General features: G+C 36.5%; 1 pseudogene; it reads right to left on the bottom strand.

Annotated features, from left to right (window-relative positions):
- Positions 1 to 14,227: 14,227 nt before the first annotated feature.
- LOC136150944 (serine/arginine-rich splicing factor 3 pseudogene) lies at positions 14,228 to 14,695 on the bottom strand (annotated as a pseudogene).
- Positions 14,696 to 21,508: the final 6,813 nt, after the last annotated feature.

Raw genomic sequence — 21,508 nt, 5'->3', positions numbered from 1 at the left:
GATAAACTATCATTATTTATTTTGAATCAACTGCTCAAACTAGGATATATGTGGCAGACAGAGGTTGAAAGCAGTAGCTGCACCAAAAACTGCCTTAAACAATCCTAATGCTGCACCAAAAATTGCCTTAAGCAATCTTAATGCTTAATGACCCAATGCCTGAAATCTACATGTTGAAAGCCAACTATTTACTGAGAATTATTCAAATTAGCCTCTACATTCAGGCAGATCTTGTTTTGTGTGTGTGTGTGTGTGTGTGTGTGTGCGTGTGTGTGCTGCTGTTTATTACACGTTGAATGAACTACATATTTTACACATTGAAGGTATATGGCAATCCTTCCTTGATAAAGTCTATTGGCAACATTTTACCAAAACCATTTGTTCACTTCCATGTGTCTGTGTCACATTTTGATAATTCTTAACATATTTCAAAGTTTTATCACTATTATACTTGTTATGTGGTCTGCAATCAGTGAACTTTAATGTTATTATTGTCAATATTTTGGGTCACCACAAAACATATCCCTGTAAGATGGCAAACAATAAATTAAGCATGCATTCTGATTGTTCCATCTCCTGGCTGTTCCCCAGTCTGTCTCCTTCTCCTTGGACCTCCCTACCCACTAAAACACAACACTGAAATTAAGCCAGTTAGTGACCTTACAGAGACCTCTAAGTGTCCAAGTGAAAGAAAGAGTTACACATCTCTTCATTTAAATCAAATGTTAGAAATGATTAAGCTTTGTGAGGATGTGTCAAAAGCTGAGTTGGCTGAAAGATTAGGACTCTTGTACCAAACAGACACACTATAAATGCAAATGAAAAGTTCTTGAAGGAAGTTAAAAGTGTAACTTCAGCGAACATACAAATGGTAAGAAAGTGAAATAGGCTTGTTGTTGATATGGAGAAAGATTCATGTGTCTTGAGTGATCAGACCAATCACAACATTCCCTTAGACCAAAGACCAATTGAGAGCAAGACCTTAATTCTCTTCCCTTCTATGAAGACTGAGAAAAGTGAGGAAGTTGCAGAAGAAAAGTTTGAAGCCATCAGATTTTGGCTCATGAGATTTAAGAAAAATCATCATCTCCATAACATAGGAGTGCAAAGTGAAGCAGAAGTGCTGATGCAGAAGAGACAGCATACTATAAAGATCCAGATAAGATAAATCTCAAAGGTGGGCTACACTAAACAACAGATTTTCAATGTAGATAAATCAACCTTAAATTAGAAAATATCATCTAAGATATTCAGAGCTAAAGAAGAGGTCAGTGCCTGGTTTCAAGCTTCAAGGGACAAGTTGAGTCTCTTGTTAGGAGCTAATGCAGCTAGTAATAGTAAGTTGAAGCCAGTGCTCGTTTACCATCTGAAAAACCCGAGGACTCATAAGAATTATGATAATCTACTCTGCCTATGTTCTATACATGTAACAGGAAAGCTTGGATGACACTATATCTATTTGCAACTTGTTTTACTGAATAGTTTAAATATACTGTTAATAGAAAAAAAATGATTTATTTTTAAATACTACTGCTCATTTGTCAATGTGCCTGGTCACCATAGAGCTCTGATGGAGATGCATAACAAAATTCAGATTGTTTTCATGCCTGTTAGCATAAATCCATACTGCAGGCCATAGGACACAAAGTAATTTCAAATTTCAAGTCATTATTTAAGGGATATATTTTATAAGGTTATAGCTGCCATAGATAGTGACCCCTATGATAAATCTAGGCAAAGTCTATTGAAATTTTTCCTAAAAGGATTCATTATTCTAGATGCCATTAAAAACATTCTTGATTCTTGAGAAGAAGTCAAAATATCAACATTAAAAGGAATTTGGACAAAGTTGACTACAACTCTCCTGGAAGACTTTAAAGAGTTCAATACTTCAGTGGAAGAAGTAACTATAAGTGAGGTGGAAATAGCAAAAGAACTAGAATTAAAAGTGGAGCCTGAAAACGTGACTGAATTAGTATACATCATGACAAAACTTGAATGGATCAAGAATTGCTTTATTCAGATGAACTAAAAAAAAAAAGTGGTTCTTGAGTTGGAATCTAATTCTAGTGAAGATGCTGTGAAGATTGTTGAAATGACAACAAAGGATTGACAATATTACATATGTGTGCTAAGTCACTTCAGTTGTGTCTGACTGTTTACAACGCAGTGGACCATAGCAGGCCAGGCTCCTTTGTCCATGGAATTCTCCAGGCAAGAATGCTGGAGTGGGTTGCCATGCCCTTCTCCATTTAACTTGCACCCCTTAATCTTCTTCATTGGTGGGTGAGTTCTCTATCACTAGTGTCATCTGAGAAGCCCATATTACATATACTTAGTTGATAAAACAGGGTTTAAGGGGATTGACTTCAATTACAAAAGAAGTTCTACTGTGAGTAAAGTGCTGGCAAGCAGCAATACAGAGAAATTGTTCACAATAGAAATAGTCAATGCATGCAAAAAACTTCATTGTTGCTTATTTTAAGAAATTGCCAAAGCCACCTCAACCTTCAGAAATCACCATCCTGATCAGTCAACAGCCAACATATTGAGGCAAAACCATTTATCAGCAAAAAGGTTACAGCTTGCTGAAGTTGCAGGTGATGGTTAGAAAGTTTTAGCAATAAAACATTATTTCATTAAGGTAAGTGCATTGCTATCCGCACCGCCCCCCTCCCCCCCCCCTTTTTGGGCATAATGTTAGTGCACACTCAGTTGACTACAGTTTAGTACGAAGAAAACTTTTTGTGTTGGTGCTTTTCAGTTGTGTCCAACTCTTTGTGACTCCATGGGCTACTGCATGCTAGGCTCCCCTGTCCTTCACTGTCTCCTGGAGTTTGCTCAGATTCATGATCATTGAGTCAGTAATGCTATCTAACTATCCTGTGCAATATTGCTCTTTACAGCATCAGACTTTGTTTTCACCACAAGACATACACAATCTAGCATCATTTCTTCTTTGGCACAACCACTTTATTCTTTCTGGAGCTACTAGTCTTTGCCCTCTGCTCTTCCCCAGTAGTATATTGGACATATTCTAACTTGGGGGTGGGGGGAGGTTATCTTCCGATGTCATGTATTTTTGACTTTTCATACTGTTCATGGTGTTTTCTTGGAAAGAATGTTGGAGCGGATTCCCATTTCCTCCCCCAGTGACCATGATTTTTCAGAACTCTTCACTATGACCTGTCCATCTTGGGTGGCTCTGCACAGCATGGCTCATAGCTTCATTGAGTTACACAAGCCCCTTCACTACAACAAGGCTGTGATTTACAAAGAGGAAATATTATATGCACTGGAAAATAATAATAATAATAATTGTGATATTTGCTTTAATGCAGTGGTCTTAACAGAAACAGAAATATATCAGAGGCATGCATGTAAAATGAAAATATTGATGAATGTGTAGGAAATAAAATACAATAATTTGAAGTTAATATATTTGCATATTAAGAAAATTCAAAAGTACCCACAGCAATTTAATCATTTTAAAACTGCTATAAAATGTACAATTCTCTGAATCACATAATCTCATTTTTTTTTCAGTTATATGTTAATTTACCACAGATTGCTGCAGGATGACATAAGTGTGCAAAGAGCTGAAAAAAAATATCATTTTATTTGTTAATTTCAGGTTCTTAAGAAAGTATAAAACAGTTAGAAATTTACTAGCAAAAATAAAGTGCTCTAAGCTTCACTGACCTCGTGGGAGGCAATGGTACCTTTCCAAACTTCCACTCTCAAGATTCTAAGAAATCATGTCCACTTTAATTGTGGAAAGAGATAAAAGGCATTGAGGTTGAAAGCTGCATTAAAGGGAAGGGTCATTAAAAGAATTGAGATTAATGTGAAAATAATTCACCAATTCAATTATCTGAGAAAATGAAAATGGGAGTTTCCAGTGTTATTAATGACAATAATGGAAAGGATAAAAGGAACAAAGAGTTTAATTGTGTGGATATAAGAAGACAAGGCAGCTTAAATGAAAGAAGTGGTCAGACTGGTCTAGAGAGTTTTCAAAGGATGTATTGCAAGAGAAATTCAACTCAGAAGGGTAAACTCACATTTCTTAAGAAAAAGGAACAGCTATTAATCCAAGGTTATGCCTAAAATATCATAAAATACATTGCAATAGTCCATAAAGCACTATATTTTGTTTGTGATTTGTGAGTTAATAAACTGTAATAAGTTTCTCTTCACTAAATTTTATTGTAATTTACAAGTTACTATTTTACCCAGGGGACTGTCTATAGGTGACACCTACCTTTGTGAGGAGGATTTACTTCTGAAGCTAAAATTAACTGGAATAAGTGCAAACAAATAAAATAGTTCATGAGCATTTCTGTTCAGTGGGAAAACAAACATTTATAGTTTATAATTTAAAAGTCAATTCCATTAGAATAACTGTATTTTAGAAAAATATATAATTATTTCAGAAGTAGTACATGTTTAATGGGAAAACACTTTCAATGTGCAATTAAAAAAAACTTTAAAAATTGCATTTAATTCAACCACAGAGGCATTCTAAATATTGTAATGCTTATCCTTCTGGTCTCTCATTTAAGGAGATAGATAGATACTTAGTTAAAATTATTATTATGTTCAGCACAATATTTTGTAACATATACTCTAGTGTGTACATATGGGCTTCCCCCATGGCTCAGCAGTAAAGAATCTGCCTGTGATGCAGGAGATATAGCAGACAAGGGCTCAATTCCTGGATCAATAAGATCACCTGAATGCAGACATGGCAACCCACTCCAGTATTCTTGCCTGGAAAATCCCATGGACAGGGGAGCCTGGTTGGCTACAGTCAATGGGGTCGCAAAGACCTGGATAAGACTACAGCGACTGAGCACCAGCACTAGTACGTACATATAGTGTCATGTCCGTATTTCTGATGTAAGACAAAGAGACAGCCAGATAGTTCTCCTGGAAAGATGGGTTTATCTGGTGTCACCAGAGCATTATCATTCAGGATCTTCAACCATAGTAAGCCACCTACAAGTTCCTATGTGGTAGGTTCAGAACACTTTTAGAGGAGGGATTCAGTAAACAGCAGTGAATGATTTTCTTTGACTGAATCTTTGCAAAGAGGAGAGTTCTTTAGTTGCTGTTCTCTCTAAACATCCCACCCTCGCCAGAACAGCATCGAAACATGTATATTATCAAGGGTGAAACAGATCACCAGCCCAGGCTGGATGCATGAGACAAGTGCTCGGGGCTGGTGCACTGGGAAGACCCAGGGGGATGGATGGGAAGGGAGGCGGGAGGGGGGATCGGGATGGGAAACGTATGTAAATCCATGACTGATTCATATCAATGTATGGCAAAAACCACTACAATATTGTAAAGTAATTAGCCTCTAACTAATAAAAATAAATGAACAAAAAAAAAAAAAGAGGAGCGTTCCTACAGTTGAAAGAACATGAGGGCATGAAAGCTCCCCCTGCTAGTCTTCTGGTTGTATTTGAGATTTTATTAAATATTTTACATTTTCCCCTTTTGATTGAGATGTTTCTCTGAAAACATCACTGATCAAGAGCCATCTTTTCTGGTTTCAGACACTTTTTATCCTTCATGTAGTGTTTCATGTAGGAAGCGCAAATATTGGAAACCTATTGAAGTCACATGGGAGTAACAAGTATAGACGGAGAGCTCTCAGCACTTCTCATCTTAAATTGATATGTTATCCAGTGCATAGACCCTGGAGATCACTGAAGCATTACAGCACCATGAAAATTTGGTGACAAACTTTGAACGGCCCTGGGGAAACTATAATCAGATGCATCTGATTCAGTTCCAGGAAACCTTTATTTTCAGATCAACAGATGATGTGCAGGTTCAGATGGGGTTTTGTACTTTATTTAGGTGAGTCGTGAGAATACAAGCGTCTATTCCCTGAATTTCATGTCACAGGGATTAGCTAGTAGTAACTAATCAGAGCCTTTCCAGCAATACCGAAGAAACTTTTTTCTGAGAGTGTCTTTTCTAATAGGAGCAATCTCCAGGTTGCCAAGTGTGATGGTTAAGATCTTCCTTTCCTGAGGGCATACCCTGAAAAGATAACTCTACTAAAGCATGGTTATTTATAATAGAACCATTTAGCCCTTTGCAGTAATGAAGTAGGTTTCCTTTTATCAGTTGTGGATCAGCAGAAGCAGAAGCCAAGGTCATTTTGTGTTCTGTGACTAGCTCAAAGAGCGAGAGATTACAAATTCTCTTATAAGAGTATAAGAGAGATTATATGGTCATGCTTTTGGCCAAAGTATTTAGAAGATCTCTAGACTTTTTGTCAATTGAGTCTTTAATAATGCTCTTAATATGCTCAAAAAAGCCAGAGGTTTGAGGATGGGAAGATCAGAAAAATTGTGTAAAACTAGCTAAACAGCACAGATTTGTTAAAGCATCTGGTCAAAAAAAATGACTTCCTTCATCACTATGAAGTTCAAGAGGAGTTCCCCAAGGATGGATAAAATTTGGTAAAAGGGCTTTATCTACAGAAGAGGAAGGAGTTTGTCTGCAAGCAAAGGTTTCAGTCCAGTGTGAAAATTTACAGATGATGACTAAACATATATATATCCACATGAAGAGGAAATTGTAAAAAATCCACTTGCCAGACCTCAAATTGCCTGTTAGGCTGTTTAAAATTTCCAGAAGCAGTGTGAACAAGTTTCCCTAGGCTGTAATTTAGATAAACAGAACAAAGAGGTAGGCACTTTTTGCATTTTTGTTAATGTTTCTCTACCAATATTGATCTATGAAAGCTATTGTTTGTCAGTAGAACAGTAATTTAATGCATGTACAATTGTGAAGAGTGGTAATTTTGGAGTTTCTGGTATAAATGGGTTGTTATTTGATTCAAACTACAACTTTCACTTTTTATCAAATCAACAATTCTTGAATTTTCAATCTTGTTTTCTCTTTCCTGAGGCCAATTATTGGGTTTCTCTAGAGACTTTTTCTTAATTACAGTTTGGGGAATCAGCCCTTGGACTATGAGAGAAGTTGATCTACTGTTTGTCTCTTTAAGGCCTCTATCCGTGGAAGTGTCAGTAAGCTCAGTAGTCTTAACTTCCAGGGTCAAGAGTCTAAAATGTATCAGAATGTTAATAATAGTGAAAGTGGCAAATAAAAGTACTGTATTCAGTAATTCCTGAACATAGCAGACATTTTAATTATTTCCTCTAGAAGTAAAAACAGCTATGTTGCTTTAATTAATACAACATTACATGAACTACTCCAAAAGCATATCTACTATCAGCATAAATACTGGTAGTTTTGTCCTTGGCTAAAGTACAAGTCCCAAGTAAGAATATAAAATTCAGTCTATTGGGGTGAAATAGCCATAGGTAAAGGTGCTTTCTCAACAATATCAAAAGGAGCTGTAATGACATACCTAGCACAATATTTACCATTAGCAGCTTTTAAATAAGAGACATCAATGATCCACAAGAAGTCACTGCTAACAAGAGGAATTTCCTGTAGATCATCATGAGGAGTCAGGAGGTGATCCATCTGCATTCGGCAGTTATGGCAGACTTTGTTGGTGGCTGAACAGAGACAAGTAGTAGGGTTAAGGTTTTTACAATATAAAAGGGCTATTCAAGGAGCAGTTAGCAACATGGCATCATAGGAGGAAAAGCAGGTGGATGAGAAATGTTCACTGCAATGAGAATTCAGGAACTTCTGCTACAAAAGGTACAAAGATGTTTACAGAGGTTCCCACAGTGATTTTCTTTCTTTCTTTCTTTCTTTTTTTTTTTTTTTTTTGATAGCCTAACAGGAAGGTCAGTGGTCATAATGGTTCTAAGGTAAAGGAGAATCCCCTTGCCACAGGGTTCAGCTGCTGGCTATAATATCCTATGGGTTGATGGTAGTCCATGTGTATTTTTGGGTGACTACCCCCAAGGACATTCTCTCCTTTGGTATAAACTAAGCCGAAAAGCGAACTTGACCATGGGATGTCTGAGGTCAGATGGTTTCATCAAAGTTTCCCTAAGATTTTGTCATTCAATTTGTCCCTTAAAATTGGGTTGGAGATGTTGGGTTTTTTTAGTAAAACATACAAAGATTTGGACATAAAAGAAAAATCTGGAATCCAATTTTGGCAGGGGCCAATTAGCCCAAGAAAACTTTGTGGTTGACACTTAGTTTTGGATTTTGGGAAACCTAGGGCACTATGCTATCTATCCAGATCTAGGAGTAGTCCTTGTTCTAATATCATATGCCCTAGATATCAAATTTGTTTTTGGCCAAAGTGCAATCTTCTTTTCTCAACTTTCTGTCCCTTTAAGACTAAAAACTTTGTCAAGTGTATACTATCTTCCTGTGAGGAGGATTTTTCTTGTGAGAATGAAAACAAAGAACCAAATTCTCTACATATCACAACAAATTATAAAAATGAGGGAACTTTATAACTTAGAGATCAACCTTCAGTATTTGGGAGGTACAAATGAATTGTTTTTCTTTCCAAGAGAAAGTCAGGTTTATCAACTGAAATAATAGTAATAATAAATGCATAAATTAATTATAGTTAAGAATTTGCTTCAGATGGTAATGGATGTTAGGAATGCATGTTGCTTAAGAAAAATAGGGCTTTGAGGATTATCAATGTTTATTTCTCAGAGATCCTGGACAAGCCTCCACCTTTGGCCCTTATTTATTTATTTTTCTCACTGGTAAAATAGAAGTATTTCAAGGAAGTGTATGGGATATAATGAGGCCTTGAGCCTTGTGATCTTCTATTGTGGACTTTATGACTTGAAGGGCTTCTTTAGTTCTAAGATATTGATTAATTCTGGCAAGAGATTTTGACAGAACTAGTTGAATCTTGATGGGAGGTATGTTGTGAATTTTGCCAATATCAGCTGAAGATTTTTCCTGTAAGGAGGGCAGTAGCTGATTCAGTAAGAACAAAAGATCAATGTTTCCAGAATTTGTTCTAATATAGACAGAGATGGAACAAATGAAAGCTGTCAAAAGATCATTTAATCCACCTGGTTGCTTATTCTGATGACTACTTTCAAATTCTAGAATCATTTCCATTTTTGGTAGAAAGAAATTCAGACATGATATTTCTCTAAGAAATCTCTGTCTAGTAAGAGGGTAGGGATGGAAGAACTAAGAAGAAAAGTATGTATAGTTCTAAAGGGTCTAATCAAAATGGGATAGTTTCAGAGACAGAATCCTCTTGGGTTAATTAGAGATCCATACTATTTTAACTTTGAGGCAGGGGCTGTTCTATGGCAGTAGGGTTGAACACCAAGACTGTAGCTTTATTGTCAATTAGACAATCATCCCCAGTCTGGAGAAATGTTTCTCCAAGCTGATTAAGAGGGAAGATTGGGAAGACCCCCTGTATCTCTTTGAAGCTCATAACTGAGAATTGGAAGAACACTAGAAAGGCTTATTAAAGGGCTGAAGGTACCTATAATGCTTGAATTTGTAACAATCTCTTTTCAATGTCCTGACTCCTCACAATCATAACAGAGATTAGGACAGTTTAGATTTTGTTTAAGAACTTTGATTTGCTGGAGTTGAAGATCAGGATTTTGGAAGTTTTCCTTGGAGATGGAGAAATATGATTTGCCAAACTAAGTCTGAAGCAAAAGTAGTTTCTCACTTTATCCAAATCCTTTTTGCTGGAAGGGAAATGTCCTGATTCAACTATTACTAAACATAAGAGCTCAAAGCTACTTGAGTGAAAGGAATTTCTGAAGAAAGATGGGAATTCTTCTTAAAAACAATCTGAAGTTGATTGTAATATTTATGAACAGGTTCATCAGATCTTCATGTGCAAGCTTGAATTTTGTTAAAATAGACAGGCTTTGGAAAAAGCCTAAGAATTGCCCTATGAAATCACCTACCAGTTGTTTGAGTCTGATCATGTGATAAGTAGTTAACAGGCTTATTTCCAAGTTATACTTCCACAGACCTTTCAGGATTTTCCCAATTAATGTCCCTTTTCCACTGTTGAGCCTGGTTTTCACAGACAAGCATGTGAATTTTCTGATATATGCCAGAGAATTATGGTTGATATATTTGAATGGCTATGTTACATTCTATGTAACATAGAATCTATGGCTATTGTTGGTTACTTTCAGAAAATCATTGACTATGGTTCCCAGTTCAGCTTTAGTCCAGGGAAGATAAGAAATTAAGTGTTTACCTCTAGTTTCTCAGAAGGCTTAATTTTTAAATGGACAGATTATGATAAACTCAGAGGAAAAGGGAACGGAGAGAGTTTCAGAGAAAAAAGATCCAACAAGGACAACGGGTGCTGAGAGTGTAGAGGAAGTGCAGGCAGAAAAGAAGGGAAGGAGGGAATGGTGTCAGAGCCAGCACATGACACGTAGAAGCCGAGGAAGGGTAGCTGGGGCCTTTAGACTCATTTTGTCTTTTTCAATTGCTCATTTGGCTCAGTTAATCTTAAAATTGCATTTCATAGATAAATGATTTGAAACTCCTGGCTGCATTCAAAAGTTTCAAAAATGCCAATGTAAGTAAGCATTCCACTCAGTTCTTGAAATTTTTGAGCTGTTGTAGTTGAATTTGGTTTTAAGAAAACTAAGTTTGGGAATTTTAAAAGTTCTTCATAATGGTCATTTACATTATAAATTACTTTTGTCAGATGGCTCCATTTAGTTAGAAGGGCACATGAGGAAGAACCATGGTTTTTAAATGCAAAAGCTGTTGGAGTATCTGTATATGTATGCGCACCACCTTCAAAATATTTAGTTGACTGGAACTCCATTTCTAAGAGATTTTTTTTTTTTTTTTAGTAGAGTAAAACATTATTTTTCAGCTCAAATAGCTTACAATGCAAAGTGCTCAATTCAAACAGCTTGCAACTCAGTCTGCAAACCTCATGCCATTCAGTTTTAAGGAAATAGTTTGGTCATGAAGGAGCCTGTCCAAAGGCTTCCCAGCCATTTTCCACAGAACTCCTAGGGAATAAATAGTCTGCAAAAGCAGCACAGTTTTACTGAAGCAACATCTGTCCCCATAGGAACAGGGCACCTCAGTCAGTTTCGAGTAAAATAATCTAGTTTCAAAATCAGACCAATTTTGTCAAATGAGTAGCACATATGGAACAGATTTTAACCTGAAAGACAAAACCTTAAGAAAAATCATGAATAAAGACTGGAGAATTTCAAATGCAGAAGATGTGAGCTTGGATCCTAAAGAAAGATGCAATTCCAAACTCCAGGATCTGTGAGAAAAGCAATAAGCTTAATAGACTCAGTTGTGGGTACTACATCTGTTTACACACCAACCCTGGATCCTGTGAAAGTCCTTTCTGGTCCCTGTACAGACCACTAAAAGGTTGACTAAAAACAAAGAGGCTGTCAGATATTTCTATAGCAAAGGTAGGTTTATTTGGGATGAGCAGAGACTTTCATTTTGGGGTCTGCAACCATGGTAAGCCACATACAAGGTCCTACATGGCAAGAGAAAGAAAATTATTTTATCAGGGAAAAGTGAGATGGGAAGTCATAGTAACAAAGAGTTCATGGTTTTCATTGGCTGAAAGTTTGCCAGGAAAGGAGAGGAGTCTTTCTTCTTTCTACTGGGTTTCTGTTATCATCACAGTGTGAGAACTCCCCATGCTGGTCTCCAGATTCCATTAAGTTGAGGTTTCTGTATATTAATTTTTATACTATTTAACAACATGTACTTTTCTTATTTATATGCCACAAGTATAATCCATGCTATAATCAAATATGTAATTAAACTGATTTAGTAACTTCATAACTTAACCAACTCTATTTGACCATAATTTTTTAAAGCAGTCTTCCATTCAGATTCATTTAGATTTTTACATTATGTTTGTATATATTATAAAATAATATATATTTGAAAACATATTTCCATGCACAATTCAAAAATGTTCTCATTTTTGTGGTAGTGGAAAAATTGAATTAAAATACATGAATATTTTTAAAGTAGAATTTTAAATAAAATGTCCTCTGGGGTTTCCCTAGTGGCTCAGTGGTTAATAACCTGCTGGCCACTGTAGGAGACACAGGTTTGATTACCGAGTCCAGAAGATATCCCCTGGAGAAGAAAATGACAAGCTAACCTAGGATTCTTGCTTGGGAAAACCCATGGACAGAGGAACCTGGTGGGCTACAAACAATGGGATCACAAAAGAGTTGGACATAACATAGCAACTAAACAACAACAACCTTAATCTAACAGTGGAAATGATACTTAAAAAAAAAAATAAAATAAATAAATAACTACCATGCTTGTGATTGGTCTGTTCATATTTTCTGTTTCTTCCTGGTTCAGTTTTGGAAGGTTATCCTTTTCTAAAAATTTATCCATTTCTTCCATGTTGTCCAATGTATTGGCATATAGTTACTCATAGGCTTTTATAATCCTTTGTATTTCTGTGTTGTCTGTTTCAACTTCTCTTTTCTCCATTGTTTCTTGATGAGTCTGGCTAACAGTTTGTCAATTTTGTTTATCTTCTCAAAGAACCAGCTTTTAGTTTTATTTATCTTTGTTAGTTTCTCCTTCATTTCTTTTTCATTTATTTCTTCTCTGATCTTCATGCTTTCTTTCCTTCTACAAACTTTGGTTATTTTTTTGTTTTTCTTTTTCTAGTTGCTTTAAGTGTAAGGTTAGGTGGGTTTTTTGACGTCTCTCTTGTTTCTTGAGGTAAGCTTGTATTGCTATAAACTTCCTTCTTAGCACTGCTTTTATGGTATTCCATTGTTTGTTGCTTTGCTTTCTGATTCTTTTCCTTTTTTTTTTTTTTAAATGTAGCCTTGTGATTTAATCCAATTGAACAGAAATTTGAAATATCAGCTCCTCTAAAATCTAAGAGGAAGATTATGCATGCCTCCATATTTCAATTCTGCACTGTTACATTTGAACTGATATAGTGAATTTCACATAATGATGGATCAATTTAGAGTCTCCATGCAACACCTCAAATTATATAAAATAGAACCAAGTTTTAAAGTTCTGTGAAATGTTTTCATGCTAATGATAAAAACTTTTCTTTTTTTCTTTCTTTTTCTTTTTTTTTTTACTGGCAACTTTTGATTATAGTATATCAGATGGCTATACAATAAAATGTTGGTCATTGAATATCATGGACTTTAAACTCACTTTGGCTTCTAAAAACATATCATCACTTAGATGGACAACCAGAGAGTTCCTTCACTTCAAAAGTCTCAAATGTGTTTCTTAAAAAAACAAGATTTGTGTAACCAGCTGCCTTCTATGGGACAAGAACTATGATAATAGTGGGTTCAGTTATTCAAATTATGCTTATATTTTACTTTCAAAAGCACTTTAAATGAAAATATAAGTACGACTTCCAATAGTAAAGTTACACCTGGACTTGGTATCAATTTCAGATTTTAGTTTTGCAAGGAAAAACAGGCTTTCAAGTTAAACAACAATTTGTAACCAAAACTTTAATACCAAGGATTCTCACAAAATATATTACAAATGATACCATGAAAAAGAATCTTGCACAGTAACTCAGTCCAGCTCTACAATGCACCCTTAAAATGGAAGGACATTTGGTATCTTAAGTAGTCTCAAATTTCCAAATAAAGAATGTTACAAAGAGCTATGCATTCATATACAGCAATCACAAAAGGAGTTTAAAACCTAAAGCAAAGGTAAACTAACTTCCTTTAAACTTCTTAGATTCTACACAAACTATACAATCTTTTGTTCAGTGTGAAGACTAGTGGAACTTTAAAACCTCTAATCTAGCTTAAGGGTGCAGCTTTAATTTTTCTGGCTGGCTTTGTGTTCACCGCAGCCTTTAAAAACTGCTTAACTACAGCTGCATACCATATCCCAGCTATGTTGAAAAAAATCTTCCAATTTTTGCCAGTTTTTGTTTCCATAATGTTAAACATGAATTTTAACTGGTCAGGAGTTAGAGGTTTATTATTAGTCTATGCAAGACTAAAAGTCAATGAAATTCAGTTTTACTTGAGGGAACACTGTAAAGTAACAATTTTTGATATTACATGCTTCATATGATACATTTCAAGCCATAGAGAATTATACCTTTGTGTGTCACTGTTCCAACAAACAAATGTGAACAGCTAAAACATTTTGAAAATGTATCAAGCTTATGAAGTCTCAAGAAAAAAAAGAAAATTGAATTTTCAGTATATACTTGTCAAATGAATTTATTCCCTGTACACCACTCCTCTTGCATACTGTCTTCTATAACCTTTTCTTTGACCTACTGAGACCTAGAGAAAGGTCAGGAGGGCTTGTGATTTCTCTCCCAAGACAGTGATCTCTCTCTTCTCCTATCTCTAGAAAGGGACCTGCTCTGGCTGAGGGAGGAGCTTCTCTAACTTGGAGATCTGCATCGAGGTTGGGAACTCCTCCTCCAATAATCATCTGGAGGGTGATGGCACCAAGAAGGAGGTGGGCCACAACTTTGACTTCTCTTTTCAACATTCGACAGTTCCATTCTTACTTGGCAGCCACCTAGGATTCTGCCATTTAGCTCTCGGACAGTATCAGCTACATCTCAGGGATCTTCAAATTCAAAAAAAGCAAACCTGGAAGGGTGTCTAGCAATGCACACACTTCAAAGTGGTCCAGAATAGCCAAAATCTCATTCTAATTTGGCCTTGTTACCATTGTTTCCAAGATTACCTACATAAATTTTACAGTCCAAAGGACAGGAATTAGGATGCATTTTGAAATCTCGGGTTAGAAATGTGGAGGTTCAAATCCATAGAACCTAGTCTAGGTCTTCCTGGTCCTCTCCCTCCTTACACTCCCAGATGCTCTCGCATACTTGGCATCCACAAAATAGCAGATCCCATAGGTTTTGAGTTATCATCCCTTCATTGTCATTTGTTCCTAGGCATATTTTAATTTCCTTAATGATCTGTTGGTTATTCAGAATCATGTTGTTTAGCCTCCATGTGTTTGTGTTCTTTTTTTTTTTTTTTTTAATAGTTTTTAATTCCTATAGTTGTTATCTAATCTTGCAGTGCTGAGTTCAGAAAATATTCTTAAAAAGATTTCAATTTAAAAAAAAAAATACCGAGGCTTAAATTGTGGACCCAAGATGTAATCTATCCTAGAGAATGTTTCATATGCAGTTGGGAAACTATAGTCAAAAATCTTCCCTCAAAGGAAAGCCAAGGGCCAAATGACTTCACAGGCAAATTCTACAAAAACTTTAGAAATGAGCTAACATCTATCATGCTCAAACTCTTCTACAAAATTGCTTAGGAAGGAAGGAAGATTTCCAAACTCATCTATGAGGCCACCATCACCCTGATACCAAAACTAGACAAAGATGCCACAAAAATAAAGAAAATTATAGGCCAATATCACTGGCGAATTTAGATGCAAAAATCCTCAACAAAAATTTAGCAAACTGAATTCAACAAAGCATTTAAAAGATCATGCATCAAGATAAGGTGGTCTTTATCCCTGGGATGCAAAGATTATTCAATATACACAAATCAATCAGTGTGATACACCAAACTGACTAGTTGAAAGATAAAAATCATATAATCATTTCATAGATGCAGAGAATGTCTGTGACAAAATTCAATACACAATTATGACAAAAACTCTCCAGAAAGCAAGCATAGAAGGAACATAATTCTATAGAATAGAGACTATATATGAAAAACCCACAATAAATATTATCCTCAGTGGTGAAAAACTGAAAGTGTTGCCTCTACAATTAGGAATAAGACAAGGGTGTCCACTTGTGCCACTGTAGTTCAACATAGTTTTGGAAGTCCTAGCCAAAGCAGTCAGAGAAGAATAAGAAATAAAAGGAATCCTAATTGGAAAAGAAGTAGAACTCTCACTGTTGAGAGATGGCATGGTTCTCTATATAGAAATCCATAAAGATGTCATCGAAAAATTAGTAGAACTAATCAGTGAATATAGTAAAACCACAGCATGGAAAATTAATACATAGAAGTCTTTGCATCCCTATACAACAACAAAACAAAATCAATAAGAGAAATTAAGGAAATAATCCCACTCATCATTGAAACAAAAAGAATAAAATACTTAGGAATAAGGAAAAATTTCCCTAAAGAGAAAAAAATGTCTGTTTGCAGAAAAAACATAAGACATTAATGAAAGAAATCAGTTCAGTTCAGTTGCTCAGTCGTGTCCGACTCTTGACCCCATGAATCGCAGCATGCTAGGCCTCTCTGTCCATCACCAACTCCTGGAGTTTATCCAAACTCATGTCCATCGAATTGGTGATGCCATCCAGCCATCTCATCCTCTGTCATACCCGTCTCCTCCTGCCCCCAATCTCTCCCAGCATCAGGTCTTTTCCAATGAGTCAACTCTTCACATGAGGTGGCCAAAGTATTGGAGTTTCAGTTTCAGCATCAGTCTTTCCAATGAACACCCAGGACTGATCTCCTTTAGGATGGACTGATTGGATCTCCTTGCAGTCCAAGGGACTCTCAAGAGTTTTCTCCAACACCACAGTTCAAAAGCATCAATTCTTCAGCCCTCAGCCTTCTTCACAGTCCATACATGACCACTGGAAAAACCATAGCCTTGACCAGATGGACCTTTGTTGGCAAAGTGATGTCTCTGCTTTTTAATATACTGTCTAGGTTGGTCATCACTTTCCTTCCAAGGAGTAAGTATCCATTAGTTTCATGGCTGCAATCACCATCTGCAGTGATTTTGGAGCCCCCAATAAATGAACTCTGACACTGTTTCCCCATCTATTTCCCATGAAGTGAGGGGACCAGATGCCATGATCTTAGTTTTCTGAATGTTGAGCTTTAAGCCAACTTTTTCACTCTCCTCTTTCACTTTCATCAAGAGGCTTTTCAGTTCCTCTTCACTTTCTGCCATAAGGGTGGTGTCATCTGCATAGCTGAGGTTATTGATACTTCTCCTGGCAATCTTGATTCCAGCTTGTGCTTCCTACAGCCCAGCGTTTCTCATGATGTACTCTGCACATAAGTTAAATAAGCAGGGTGACAATATACAGCCTTGACATACTCCTTTTCCTATCGGGAACCAGTCTGTTGTTCCATGTCCAATTTGAACTGTTGCTTCCTGACCTGCATACAGGTTTCTCAAGAGGCAGGTCAGGTGGACTGGTATTCCCATCTCTTTCAGAATTTTATTACTCAGCTATAAAAAGAAACACATTTGGGTCAGTTCTAATGAGGTGGATAAACCTAGAGCTTATTATACAGAGTGAAGTAAGTCAGAAAGATACAGACAAATACCATATATTAATGCATATACATGGAATCTAGAAAGAGTAGATATTGCAGGGAAGCAAAGGAGACACAGACATAAAAAACAGACTTTTGGACATAGTGGGGTAAGCAGAAGATGGGATGATTTGAGAGAATAGTATTGAAAACTTTACATTACTATACATAAAATAGATAGCCAGTGGAAACTTGTTGTATGATGCAGGGACCCAAATCTGGTGCTCAATGACAACCTAAAGGGGATGCGATAGAGTAGGAGTTGGGTCGGAGGTTCAGGAGGGAAGGGGTATATATAAATATATATGTATATCTATGACTAATTCATGTTGATGTGTGGCTGAAACAATCACAATATTGTAAAGCAATTATCCTCTAATTAAAAGAAAAAAAATCTGCCAGCTATAGTCAGCTACTTTCCATAGAGATATCTACAAAGGTGGAAATATTTTAAATCCAATATATGACTGTATGTGGCTGCTGAACACTTGAAATGCTACTAGAGTGAGCTAGGAACTGAATTTTAAATTTTAATTAATATTAATTCAAATTTTAATAGCTACATATGGCTAGTTGTAACTGTATTAGACAGCAAAGATAGAGATTCAAAACAGGAACTAGTTTTGTAATTTGTATTTTTTAAATCCCATGGAGGTTGTTTTTTGGTAATGAACGAATAAATGAACCAAATGTACATTCTTGTGTGAAATGCTTATGACTTCAGCCCAATCTCATGCTGGACTCCTGCTCTTCCAGACTGATAATAATTGGGACATAGAAATCACAGAATTTAATCAGAAAAAGCAATATAAAAAGTACAAATTATAATTAAAAAGCAACCATAAGATATAAAGGAGTCTACATGGAAAGAGAAACTTAGAAGAGACTCAGGGGAGAAGATTTGGCTTGACCCACATGATAGCAGACAATATAATCGATCCTGTCAGGTTGGAGCTTGTCTAATGTTGCCGCATGCAGCAGTTCATGCTCTAGCAATGTGTGTGAGTGGGAGGCCCAGTGTCAGCGGACAGGAGACCTTCAGAGCATGCAGTGTGGTGGAGTCTTGGTGTAGGACCCCAGGCAGGTAGCTGTGTGAAGATCATGCAGGGTTGCAGCTTTCTTTTCTAGAGATTTCAGGAAAGTTGTCACCAGTCCAAGTCTTCAGAGGTGCAGAAGACCTACATTATTCATTTTAAAACATTCTTTCTCTGTTTGTAGTGTTTCCATAGTTATGAATCCTATTTCTTAAAAAGGAAGCCACAAAAAATGGGGGATTTTTACTAGCTGTAACCGAAGCTAGTTGGGTCATGTAACATAGATAATTTAAATCTCGATCACTTGCTCAAATTGTAAATTCGAAGGATCCAACTAGGAAGGAGATTTCTTATGGATTCCATGTGACTGGTGTTTGTAGCATAAGATTTTCAAATCTAAGGTTATTAATGGTGACAAAGCCAAGTTTCAGGGACAGAGGAGGCATTTTTGCTAGCATAATTAGTAAATCCAAGTCCAGACAACAGGACATCTGTAGCAGTTTGAGAATTTTTTGGCCAATGCTATAGAATTACATTTTTAGACTTTTTCTGGTAGCTTAGTCTTGAGCTTGGTTTTTCAACTCTAAACATATCTATCCTCAATATCCTTCATATTTTTTTTAACCTGCTTAGTCAGCAAGAGTTAATTTCTTCTGTATGCAACTATAAACCCTAATTAAGATAAAAATTTGTTCTAAAATAGGCTGTCAACCAAAAAACTTGACAGAAACTGAAATATTCTAAAATTGGTTATGTGGCCTAGTTGAGGATGACAGATGTAAAATCTTCAAAATTATTAATAGAACTCTTGCCAACTCATAGCCTATGGTGGGGAAATGGATAAATTTTCTGTTGTGATCAAAAAAGTAGTGTCTAAGTCTTTTGCAAACTAATGAACATTTGGTACAGAACAAAATGAATAGCAAGAGGTAATCAAGGATTTTGAGGTCAGCTTGATTGATTCTGAGTGCCCTGAACATGAAAGGAAAAATAATAACAAAACCAACCAATAAACAATCCAGCAGCAACAAAAAATCCCTAATTTCTCAGACAAAGGCAAAGAAAGATTTTTAAAAACCTACAGGTATGTTTTAAAAACCACACATTCAATGACAGTGACAGAAAAGATAATTATCAAACTAGAATATGACTTAATTGTTTTCAGCTCTGAAATTACCACAGGGTCCTGATTGAGCTCACTTTCCCACAAGGTATAGTCAACTTTCACTCCATTCACCACAATGTAATGAAAAGTCTCCACATATACACCTATTGTAAATACCCAGCACATCTTAAAACTTCCTACCAAATGAACTAAGAGATTGCTCAGTTATAAAGGATGAAAACAGGAAAGAGTTGTGGAAATGGTTTCAAGGATCCTAAACCAAGAATATAGGGAAAAAAAAAATTAGAATAGCTGAGTTTCTCTATAATGTTCAATTATCAGGAATTCTGGATTGCCTCTGCAAACTTCCACATTATTGCTTTTTATCAGTAATATATCCTTCAACAGATGGTTTTGAATAAAGGTCCCTGTGGCTCAGCTGATAAAAATTTACCTGCGTTGTGGGAGACCTGGGTTTGATCCCTGAGTTGGGAAGATCCACTGGAGAAGGGAAAGGCTACCCACTTGAGTATTCTGGCCTGAAGAATTCCATGTACTGTATAGTTCATGGGGTCGCAAAGAGTTGGACATGACTGAGTGAATTTCACTTTCACTAATTGTAGAAGATACGAAGTAGATGTGGTTATTGACCCTACAAAATAGTTGTAATGGGTACAATGTTGTCACACTCTCAAAAATTTAGATGAGCAAAAAAGTCATTTTAAGTGCTATTTGGAGAAAAAAAAAAAAAAAGAATGACTGATGCCCATTCTCTGCATCATGAAATTTTTTTTAAGATTGTGTGCAGCGGCACCAAAGTTGTCATTCTGAAAGAGTTTGAATCCTAAGAATTATGAAGAAAGTGATTTGGGGGCAGTTGCATCATATGTCCTTGATTATCTACACCAAACTACATCCCTCAGGATTTGCCAGAAATATTCATTTCTTCAAGGTGTTGGGAATCATTAATAAGAGGAGCATAAGCATCAGAAAAAATGTCAACTTCTATTATCCATAAGCTGAAGAGACCTAGAGTAGCTGTTACTTCAATAAAACTCTTTTCTTTTTCAATGTAGCTAATTAGAAACAAAAGATAAGAAAAGCATTGTTGTTATTTGGCTGAATGAGCATTGATATCCTATTAAAAAATAAGATGAGAAGTGATAATCATTCCTTCAAGGACTTGGAGGAATCCTTAATGGTGGCTAATAAATACTGAAGTTTCTCAGATAAAAAGAATTGATGTCTACCAAATTCATACTTGATTTATAAAACTGGAAAAAAATGTCTAGTTCAGGTGAACAGAGATCTAAAGACATTATTATGACAGAGCTGACCCCCTTTCATTGACAGAGAGCCCCTGGAATGAGGGAGAATTTGGAACACTTGATAGCATCACAACTGTATCACGGATGCTGTTCACAGCATCAATTGTCTCACTGTATCTCACTGTCTGCACTGTTCGCTGAACCCAGGGTAGGCAAGGCACGAGCTAAGAGGCTGGGAGAAGACTCGGGAGCCATAGGAACTGCAGTCACGTTTGTTTTTGTTTTTTCCTGGCAAGAGCCGTAGCATAACCTAATACAGCATAACCTGTCTCCTGGCTGGCTTAGTGGCCATAACAATATTGTCTCCTGGCTGACACAGCAGCCCTAGCAGTAGAAGTGCTATATCCTCTCTTCTCGTGACTGAGCCGATAGATACAGCCGAGATGCAGCAGTACTGCCGCTGCTCTCTAGGTGGACCTCACATGTGAATACCACACACAAACCATGACCAAGCAAGTAACTCATGGCAGTGTATGCACGGTGCTATAAGTGATCTTAGCTGTCACACAAACATTTTTTTTTTTTTTTTTTTTTTTAACGTGGGACGAGAGAAAGAGGCCGTGGAGCCAAGAGAGCCCTATCACGCCGTCTTGGCTAGTTTGTGCTCTCCTCTGCTCTCTACTTCCTGCCTGGAACGCAGGTCTGGTGTTCAGGTGTGCAGTGTCTTGTACGGTGGTCTTAAGACCATGAAGAGGAAAGTCATCTACAAAAGGGGATGACGCCAGAGGCTGGTGGGATCCTGAAGTCTTGATACCACTATTAACTGTAGTTGTCAAGAGCACAGATCCCAGCACAGGGATGCCTGTACTCAAGACC

The sequence above is a fragment of the Muntiacus reevesi genome, chromosome 19, assembly GCF_963930625.1.
Source record: "Muntiacus reevesi chromosome 19, mMunRee1.1, whole genome shotgun sequence".
In the NCBI taxonomy this organism is placed as follows: Eukaryota; Metazoa; Chordata; class Mammalia; order Artiodactyla; family Cervidae; genus Muntiacus; species Muntiacus reevesi.
The sequence above is the reverse complement of the archived record's forward strand: the minus strand, read 5'-3'. Positions and strand labels throughout refer to the sequence as shown.